The following is an 11,447-nucleotide window of genomic DNA, read 5'->3' on the forward strand; positions in this document are numbered from 1 at the left end:
GAAGGTTCAGGGAAAGGGGGAAGGAGAAGACAAGTGTCACTCATCTCACCTCGATTGAGTTGAAGATTTGAGAGCATATAGGATAGTTGGAGAAGATGTAGGAATGAGAGGACAAGTGGACTCAAGTCCTCGTAAGATATAGGGATGCTGGAGAGAATATAGAAGAAGGTGAGGAAATATGTGTACGTACACAATATTTCATTTATTTTGGAAGTTGGAGATAAGTGGCTAATAAATTATTTAATTTAATTTAATTTTTTTGAATTAATTTAGCCACATGATGGATGAGTTGGCAAAGGGATTAAATAATTAAGAAATTATTTAATAAATAAGACTATAGGATAGTAGATAGAGGAATAATTAAATATTTAGATATTTAATTAATAAAATGTTTCAATTAAATTAATTAATAGAAGGACATGAAATGAATTAAATAAATTTATCTTTTCAAATTAACTATTTAATATAAGAATAATTATTAAATAAATATAAAATATTTATTTAATTGCTCGTAGGCAATTTTATGTGTATACATTTTGCCCCTCTTTGAAATGACGTTGAGACAACATTGTTTCAAAGATTAAATCAAGTCTCAATAATGCACCTAATGGAGATAAAAATCCTAATTGTGTGCCCCCTCGAGAGATTGATCGTGAAATTGTAAATAAAAATTGGATAAGAGATTAATCTCATGATAATTGATTGAAAATATCCCTCAATTAAATTCATTTTTTGGAAAAATAAAATAAAATTGCTCCGCTGAAAAACATTAATTACCCCTTCAAAAGGTATATAAAATTAGCCTAAGTTAATTTATCCTCATTTACATTCTTGTCGGCTTTTGGAGTGAAAAGAAATTGATGTGCTGAACTGGAAAAATGGTTATCCCATTCAAGAATCATCAATTTGAGCATGTTCGACATTTTCAGAGACCTCCTGAGTACGGCCCAATGGTGAGTAATTTATCCCGAGCTTTTATGTAACTTTTTGTATGAATTTTCATGATTTTCGTTACATGTTAGGGTTAGTTTGCAAAATTTTCGATTTTTAGCTCTTTGATTTAGTGCATATGCATCATAGTTTAGCACCTATGTTAGGAATGTTCTCGCTTTTAAAATTTTATGGCATGTGTTTTGTTGGTTCTCACCTTTGTTTAGTATGTCTGCGCATATGCATGTTTAGCTTACTTTCTCCTTAAGCTCTCACATTTGTGATGTATGTTAGCACAAATGACTATTTTCATGCTTTTGCTTCATTTGTTAGTGCTTTTGTTATGTGGTTTCACACATTTATGTGTTTTAGCGCATGTGCTTAATAGAATAGCACTTCTGCTTTGATGAATAATGCATTTGGTTAAGATGAACTTGTTTGATTTTGACTATGTTAAAATTCAATTAGATGATTTAATTTAGACATTTTGATGTGTGAATTTGATAAATAGGTATTCATTTAATGTCTGATTGATAGATAATTTGATAAATTTGATCGATAGGATAATTGATTGATTGATAGATTGATGAATTGATTTGATAGCTCTAAGAGGCTGATTTAGTCTCTGATGAAGAGCATGATAGAGTTGATTGAACTCATTTATTGATAGTAAACCATGATTGATGGTTTTAGGTTTGTTTTGATAGCCTGATTTGCTTGGTAGAAAAGATTTGATTGATTGTTGATGTGATTGATTGCTTGCTTGCTTGATTGATAGATTAGTGATATCTTAGATTTGATAGATAGATGATTGATATAGATCAAATTCTCTTGTTAAACAGGAGAAACTTGATTTTCTCTAGTGTTGGGAGAAATTCCCGACCATGCGCCATCTAGTTCCATAGTTGACACAGGTTGAGATTAGACACATAGATGCATGTGGATTATGTCATCTCCTGTATATACCTGATATCATGCATAATAGGGGTCTCTTGACTACATTAGGTGAGAGATGGCATAGTGAACACAACACTTTTCACCTTCCCACAGGTGAGATTAGTATGATGCTCGAGGATGTCTACAGGATCTTGTACATCCCCATTACTGATGAGCTAGTCCAATATGACTATTAGGATCTTGGAGGGACAGAGGCTCGCAGAGCCGTGTTTAATGATGAGAGCATTGATAGAGGAGAGATTTGATGGGAGGATATGATTATGTATTATGAGACTCTCCCATTGATTCTTGCAGGGTTGATTGGCATATTTATCTGTCCAGTTAGGAGATTGCTTGGTTTTTCTATTGGTTTGGGTGGGAGCGTATAGAGCATGATGCAGCATTGGACTCGCTAGGCTTGGGGTGTTTGTATGCTCGCTCATTTATCTCATGATCTTCATCAGGTTGTTTATGATGACAATGGTAGTCTATCTACTGGATGCACACTGTTACATGTCTGGTGGTAGGATAACATTCCTATTACCCGGCCTATTCATGATGACAATGGTAGTCTATCTACTGGATGCACACTATTATAGGTCTAGTGCTAGGAGCACATTCCTGTTACTTGACCTATTCATCATAGAGTTTGCGGTGATGGAAAACATTTTGTATATCTATACATAGGAATCCTTACTTAGCCAAAGCTGAGTAACACAGAGTATTGGCAATGGGTTCTAGATTCGATGGATACCGTCATTTGGAGACCATACATTGAGTGTGAGCCTTGGGTGGAGAACACATGGATTTTAACAATGATTTTGCGGAGTCGATACTTGATTGGTTGCACCCCATATATTATTGAGCGACAATTATTTGGTTGCATCTTGAGACAGTTTGGGATTATACAACATATGACTTCTAGTATCGCCATGTATGCACAGTGATACAAGGATAGACGTGATTGGGTCCCTACCTTATCTTTTGAGATAGTACATGCAAATTTTTTGGCTACTCTGAGACTCTTTTATGATTTGAGACCACATATTTTGGATGCTGGGATTACAGTATATTACGCTTAATACATGTTTGCACATCATTTTCCTCATATCACTAATCCAGTAGACTCTCCTCCAAGCTCGAGAGATTAGGAGGATGAGTCAAATGATCTTGTTGTTAGGAGATGGAGATAGAGGCAAGATCTTAGAGCTTCTCGAGAGGCTAGAGGGGATGAGGGGGATGAGGGAGGAGGTGGAGGTGGTAGGAGACCTAGGAAGAGGGGAGGTCGATTGAGAGTTTGAGGAGGACCTTTTGAACCGGTTGGAAGGATTGAAAGATCACTTCCCATGGCAAGGAGAGATGTAGGGAGGGTTGGGAGGGTAGGAGAAGTACTACCTCCAAAAGGCAAGGATGCAGGGAAGATTGGTTGGGATACCGAGAGAGGAGGGATGAGGGAAGCAAGGGGATTACCCTCTCCAGGATTAGATGAGAGCATAGGATTGGACAGGGGCTGAGGTAGAGGCATTGATTTTGGTTAGATTCATCTAAATCCAGGGGTTATCATAGCTCAGGGTGGCTGGGATGAGGGAGATGAGGAGCTGGAGGATCATATACCTCTCATTAGATGGCAGATTAGGAGAGCTACTTGAGTTGAGACTCTAGCAGGTGGAGAGACAGGTGGGGTTGAGGGTATACAAGATGTTCCTTAGTAGGATGTGCCATAGGAGGAGACCGTAGATGATCTCAAATCATAGATAGACTAGCTCAAGGCATAGATACAAACACTCGTGAGTGAGTGAGATATGGTTGTTAGGAGACAACAAGATACTCAAGCCCTACGTGATCATGTTCAATAGTTGGGTTTGGCACTCTCTTAGCTGATACTATCAGGGCATTAGTTCAGGCTGAGAAGGAGATAACACACTAGTGATGGCGTTATGAGGATTTAGTATTAGAGAGCTAGAGAACATGTAGTTATGTGACTACAGTGAAGATGGCTACCAATAGTGGTGGGGTCATCAGACCTCCTTAGAGAGATAGAGATCTAGGAGCAGGGCCATCTAGCTGATCATCTCGAACATATCCATAGAGATAGACAGGGGACAACCTTGATTTGTTGACTTGATTTATATTGATGGGGAAATATATTTTATTATTTGATTTGATATCATTGTATACTTGGACTTTTTATTGTTTTATGATGATCTATATGCAGACATGGACTCTAGATGATGTTGATTATATGATTTACTATGCATGCTACTTTGATGATGATGATCTATATGCATTGATTACAAGGATTATATATGCATTGATTAGATGGATGATGTTAAGATGATCTACTCTTTCTTTCATTTTTCATGATGATGTTCTATATGATGCAGTGATGATGAAATGAAAATGCATTTGATTTTTTATTTTAATGATCAGGGATGTAATTTAATGGTTATGGATGTAAATGAAAATGATTCTATAATGATTTACTTAAATGATGTAAATGCAATAATCTATATGGTAATTCTTTGAATGATGACATATGTAAATGAATGTTGATTTCTTAACTCTTTCATGTATATGTGTATGATGTTGAAAATGATGAAATGATTTATATGAAATGTATTTAATTTTTAATTTTTTTATGATCATGGATGCAATTTAATGGTTATGGATGAAAATGAAAATGATACTAACTTAAATGATATTATTGATTAAACTCATGTGATGAATGCCTATATGATGATGCATATGCTTATATAAATGAGATGATATTGTGAAATGCTTAAAATGATATGATAAATGAATCTAAGTGCAAAGATGCAATTAAATGACTTTAATGGATAAAAATAAACTAAAATGATAATGAACCTAATGCAAATAAAAATGATATACTATACATGACCAATGAAATGCACTTAATGAAATGCAAACTAATGCAAATGATTGAATGCAACTAAATGAAATGAATGATAATAATTTAAATGATTCTAAAGAAATGAACCTACAATAATCAAATGCATTTTTTTTTGTTTGTCCAAGTACTTAATCTTTATTTATGATTGTTGATCTCTTAATGGAATGAAATTCTTATAATGCAACTAACAATGAATGCTTATAATGTAGATGAATAATGAGCTAATATAAAATGATCTAACTAAAATGATACTTCCATTCTTCATATGTTGTCTTATAACAGTACTTGATTTCATCATTGAGCTTTTTTAAATGTTGTAAGAAAATACAAGCATTGGGACATAATAATTCAAGTTGACCTAAGTATTTCTTACATGTATTTTGATATAGAAAGTTAATACAAGCAACTTGATATGATAAATCAAGTTGACCTGAGTATTTCTTGTAGAACAGACAAGGATTATCCCTTTTCATGCATGACTAGGAACGTCCTCCTTGATCTTTTGCCGATCATATCCTTATACAAGTACATACCTTACTAAGAGATAAACCACAAATGACAAACAAAGAAAATAAGTGTGCCCTATCACAGCTACTCTAAACATGGACATCCTTGAGTCGAATACAGTACATGATTAGTGAAAATCAAGATATAAACACTGAATTTTGTATTCATGGTCATTAACTGATATGATCAACTTGATGAATAGGTTGATAATATTTCATTAATTGTTGGTTGAATCTTTGTATTCTGAGTTTCACAATTCGGTTGTTACAAATTCCTTTATCTGCATTGCCTTGTTGCTCGTTATTTGTTTCAAAACCCTAGGAGTATTAGTTTTTCTAAGTTTTTCGAATGTTTTGGATTTTCAAAGTTTTTTAAGATCACCTTAGCAAAAGGCAATGAGGATTTTTCCCCCAGTGGAAACAAAAATTTATTATGGATGTACAAGAGGATGATCCAAACCATGGCAGGATATAATGCAAATATGATTAATAAAATACAAGACAATGACTATGCTAAGTATGTCAAAAATTGATAATTTTTGATAAGCTGCATATTTCCTGCTAATGGTTCAAAGCAATGAATGCGAAAGATGAAATGGATAGGCTAGGATGGAGTGGATAGGTGTGCGAAGAGATCTCATAGATGGAAGAACTCACTTTTAGATAGCGCTTGTTTAGCAGGTTTTCACTATCTAAATTTCTTGCATTTTTTCCATATTTGATTTTTTATTTTGTTTTCGTTGTTTTATGCTTTTTAGGGATTTTCTACTCTTCTTATTTTTATTGATTTCTTTAGGACTTTATATTCTTTTTTATTGATTATTTTTCAGGACTTTATATCTCAAGCATAGAACTTCTTGAGATAGATAGAATTGATGGGCTCATCAAACCAATCACCTTCAGGTGTAGATAACTTGTATGCTCCTGAGCCATATGTTGCTACTATAACAAAAGGACCTAACCAATTTGGTTCAAACTTTCCCTTCTTTTCTTGGTCTTGTTGATTTCTTGGATTCTCCCTTAGAACTAGATCTCCAATCTAAAAAATGTGTGGCTTAACTCTGTGACTGTAAATTCTCACCATTCTCTATTGATCTGCTTTCAAATGATCTATAGCATTTTGGCGACATTCCTAAATCAATTCAAGTTCTTGAAGTCTGGAGACTCTCTATTCTTCTTCTTGTCTAAGACCTTTCAAGGACACTTGTAGAGAAGGTATGTCTACTTCCACTGGTAATATTTCTTCTGATCCATAGAATAAACAATATGGGGTTGCCCCCGTTGGTGTGCGAGTGCTGGTTCAGTATGCCCAAAGAGAAGGATTTAGCTGAATATGTTGGTCTTTTCCAACTTCATTGACTTTTGTAGGATTTTTTAGATTGTTTTATTTGATGCCTCAACTTGACCATTTCCTTGTGGATAATATCGGGTAGAAAACCTATGTTGGTTATGAAAGCACTCACATAATTCCTTCACATCTTGATTCTTAAATGGTCTTCCATTATTAGTGATAATGGTCATAGGGACTCCATAGTGACAGATTATATAATTCAAGATGAATGATGATATTTTCTTTCCTATTACTTTTGTCAAAGGCATTTCTTCAATCCATTTAGTGAAATACTCAATAGCAGACAGAATGAACTTATGTCCACTAGAAGATGAAGGATTTATCTTACCCACCAAGTCAAGACCTGATTGGGAGAATGGCCACGAACCTGCCATAGGATGCAGTTCTTGTGTTGTTGTGTGGATGATATTCCCATGGATCTGATATTGTTTTCATCTCTTAGCATATGAAAATGAATCTCTCTCTATAGTAGGCCAATAGTAACCCAAGTGAATAAGTTTCTTAGCCAGCGTTAAACCACCTGAGTGCATGCCACAAATACCTATGTGGAATATTTTAAGAACTTTCTTAGATTCTTTCTTTTTTAAGAAACCTCAATAGAGTGCTATCTAGACCTCGTCTATATAAGATACCAAGAATGATAGTATAACGAGATGACTGACAGATAAAATTTATTTTTTGATTGCGGGATAGGTCAGGAGGAAGGATATTCTCCTTTAGGTATCGATAATTTTGGATGTATAAGGATTGATTGGTTCTAGATATATGGAAAATCATGTGGGTATTTTGGGATTGAATGGTAGGTTTCAGGATATCTTTCACCAGGAATTTGTTACCCTGTTGGTTTTCTTGATTCTGTAAAAGACATGCTATTGTAGCCATTGCATCTGCTACTTTGTTCTCATTTCTTGGGATCTGAGTAAATGTTATTTCTTCAAAGTGCTCTTTAAAATTTTCAACCAACTATTTGTAGGGCATGAGCTTGTCATCCTTAGTTTGATAATCATCATTTATTTGGTTGATTATAAGTTATGAATCACCATAAACATGCAATTCCTTGATGTTCCATTCAATAGCCATTTTTGAGCCCAATAACCAATGCTTCATATTCTATAGTATTGTTTGTGCATGGAAACCATAGTCTATATGATTTTGGAATTGCGTGTCCTTGAGGTGTGATGATTAAAATTCCACCACCTGATCCATATTGTGTATAGGAGCCATCAAATTACAACTTCCAAAATTTTGTGCTTATTGTCAAAATGTCTGCACCAAGAAATTCAACATGCAATAGTGTGTCATCTTGTAAGGGTTCTTCAGCCAACTGATCAACAATGACCTATCCTTTGATAAATTTTTTATCAACATATTCTATATCAAACTCACTTAGTACCATAACTCATTTTGCCAGTCTGCTTGTCAAAGTTGACTTGCTCAGTAAATACTTTAGTGGATCTATTTTTGCTATCAGTTTCATAGAATGAGTCAGCATATAATGTCGCAATGAGTTGCGAATATAACTGCTAGGCATGTCCTCTCAACTAATGTATAGTTCAATTCATAGCATACAAGTGTTATATTGATGTAATACACTACTCTTTCTTTCCCTTCTTCATCATGTTGTGATAAGAGAGCTCTTAGTGATACATTTTTTGTTAATATGTAAAGCAACAATGGTTTCCCTTTGATTGGTGATACAAGTACTAGAGGATTCATCAAATATTCTTTGATTTGCATAAAATATTCTTCACACTTTTGATCCCATTTGATTGGAACATTATTATGTAAAAGATGAGTGAATGGATGATGTCATGCTTGTGAAGTGAATACCTACAGCTGCAATGCAAAACACTCAATAGATCATTACAAGGATGGTTAGCAAATTTAAAACAAAGAAAGATAAAACCATAGCCAAGTGATCTATCGCCTCCTAGTAAATGCGAGTATAGATTTTGTTCTCAGATCTGGTCATGCAAATTCCAGTGACTTGACTACACCTAGATGGAGGATTTAAATGATAAACATGTATGAGCTAGAAATGATAATAATTAAGCTACATGACTCCATGATTATGCTATAAACTATGCTAAAATGATGTAATTAAGCTATGATAACAATGTTCAAATGATAAACTAAGATTGCATATGCCTATAGTAACAATGCCTAAAATGCAAATGAGATGGGATTGGGATCAATGCCTGAAATGCAAATGAGATGGGATTGGGATCCTTTGAGCTCCAAAATGGGGTCTATTTATAGGATTTCCAAGGCTAGGGGTGAGGTGGTAGGAATCAATGGTCAAGATTGAGTCTGAAGATATCAATGGTGAAATTGGAGGAGGTTGGAAAAGAGGTTCGATGAAAGGGAACATTTTTCGTCCCTATGGTGACAAGTGTCAAGAGGATTTTCTCATGAGAGAGCAAGTGTCTAAGGAAAGGGGACATGGTGGTTAGGATGTGCAAGCTAGGATGGGGTTAATTAACCCAAGATTAGATGAAATGAGTTATGTTTAGAAGGGGTTATGTTAGGTGGTTAGAAGTTAGGAGAATTTGAATTTAAAAATTTAAATAAAAGGAAAAGGCTAATTAATCTCAACAACACATAAATTGATTTGTTTTAATTAATTATGGGATTTGGAAGAAATGAATTTGATGATGAATTTGATGGGGGGAATTAATTAATTAAAGGGGATAATGAAAATGAACTTATTAAATAAATCCTTAGATTTATTAATAAGTAGAGGAAAGGGAGAATTTAATCAAATTACTTAGTGAATTCAATTAAATTAGGAAGGGAGGTTAATTAAATAATTGCTTATTTAATTAATTATCTTCAGACCATTTTTAGGTGTATACATTTTGCCCCTCTTTGAAGCAAGGTGTGATGACACATTGACTCAAAGAATAATCTCATTTTGATGATGATATTGGTTCGATAGGATGATATTGGTTTGATAGGATGCCCCAGCTCTTGATTGATAAATTTCGATATGATGATGCCCCCTAGGGAGATCAATTGATAATTGATCTTTGGAGTTTTTGGATCTTTGTGAAATTGATATCTCGATTAGAAATGATTTGATGTCTGCAACTGTGATTGATGAAAATGTGAGTTCTATAAGCATGGTGATGTGGTTCTTGATTATTGATAAAGTTTGATTGTTTTGATCAATAAGATTGAGATTTAGTCTAGTTTCAGGAATGACACCTCCTGTATAAGACAAAGATGATCAAAGTGTCTAGTTTCAAGAATGATATATCTTGTATAAGACATGATCAAAACATCTAGTTTTAGGAAAGATACATCTTGTATAAGACATGAGAGAATCGATTTAGATGTTATTGATTGATAGAGTTGATAAGATTGATTGGATAAAGAACTGATAGTTTGTTGATATCAAGTTGCAGAAAGATTTAGATATGCTAATGTTGATTTTGTTGAGAGGGTAGCATAAGATTTTCGCTAAGTTGACACTATCTGGAGAGATATGAGTCATCAGTTTGATTGTGTATACACTTGTGATGATACCTTGATGATTCCTGCGATATATTTAACCTTGGATAAAAGGAGCATACAGGATCCCATGCAAGAATGAAATGCAAGCTAAATGCAAATGCAAATGTGAAACTACGATTGGACTAGTCACTAGATTATTGCATTTTGTCATCATTGAGCTTTTTAAAATGTGGGAAGTGAGTGAAAACATCGATGGTATAATTAACAATGATGACTTGAGCACTGCTTACCTGGATGTTGATATGGCAAGTTAGCACAAGCATCAAGGTATAATTGAACCGAGATGACCTAAGTGTTGCATGTGTAAAACAAACAATATTAATCATTTCAATATGCAAATCGGAAATGTATTCGATGATACTCCGATGATCATGTCCTGAGACAAATTTGCACATGTTAATGATTAATTTTCAGACAAGAGACAAGAAAAATATCATGTTTCTTCCTTGTTCCTCTAGTTAAAGACATCCTGGAGTCACTTAGAAATAATGATAGTGAAAATAAAGATAAAAAACTTGAACAATCATGTTAAAATCATTCTTCCAAAAGATATCATCCATGCATTTAAACTGACTTTGTGATAGTTTGATGGTTGATAATTTGATCTCATGTTCAATGTTGGATATGTCTCAGTTTTCACTTGATAAGAGTTGTCTAACCATTTGTTCTACCTATTTGATTAAGCTCAAAATGATCAAGAGTTTTTCCCCCAGCTAAGTGCAGGATTTTGCCCCAAGCCTAGAAACAAATTCAGTATGATATATCCAATGATCCAAACCATGGCAAGAAACCACCCGAGATGCCTGGGTATGTACAAAGGCATCATGATAGATAATGAATGCAAGCGGAAAGATGCATGAAATAATAGATGGAAGAACTAGCAGACAAATAGTGCCTCTTTGCCAGGTTTTCACCATCTATTTTTATTGCACTTTTTCTCATATTTGATTTTTTTTGGATTTTCTTCTTTTTCACTGTTTTTGATTTTTCTTCTTTTTCACTATTTTTGATTTTTTACTTTTTCAAACATAATTTCTTTAGATGCATGCTATTAATGGGTTCATCGAGCTGATCTCCATCGTGTGTTGATAGCTAACATGCTCCTGATCCAAATACTATTGTCATCACAAATGGACCTAACCAGTTTGGTTCAAACTTTCCTTTCTTTTCTCGATCTACCTGGTTGCGTGTATTTTCTTTTAGTACTAGTTCCCCTACTCGAAATATTTGTGGTTTGACTCTGTGATTATATCTCTGGCACATTCTTTGTTGATATACCTTTAAATGATCAAATGCA

This window comes from Cryptomeria japonica, chromosome 10 (genome assembly GCF_030272615.1).
Source record: "Cryptomeria japonica chromosome 10, Sugi_1.0, whole genome shotgun sequence".
NCBI lineage: Eukaryota > Viridiplantae > Streptophyta > Pinopsida > Cupressales > Cupressaceae > Cryptomeria > Cryptomeria japonica.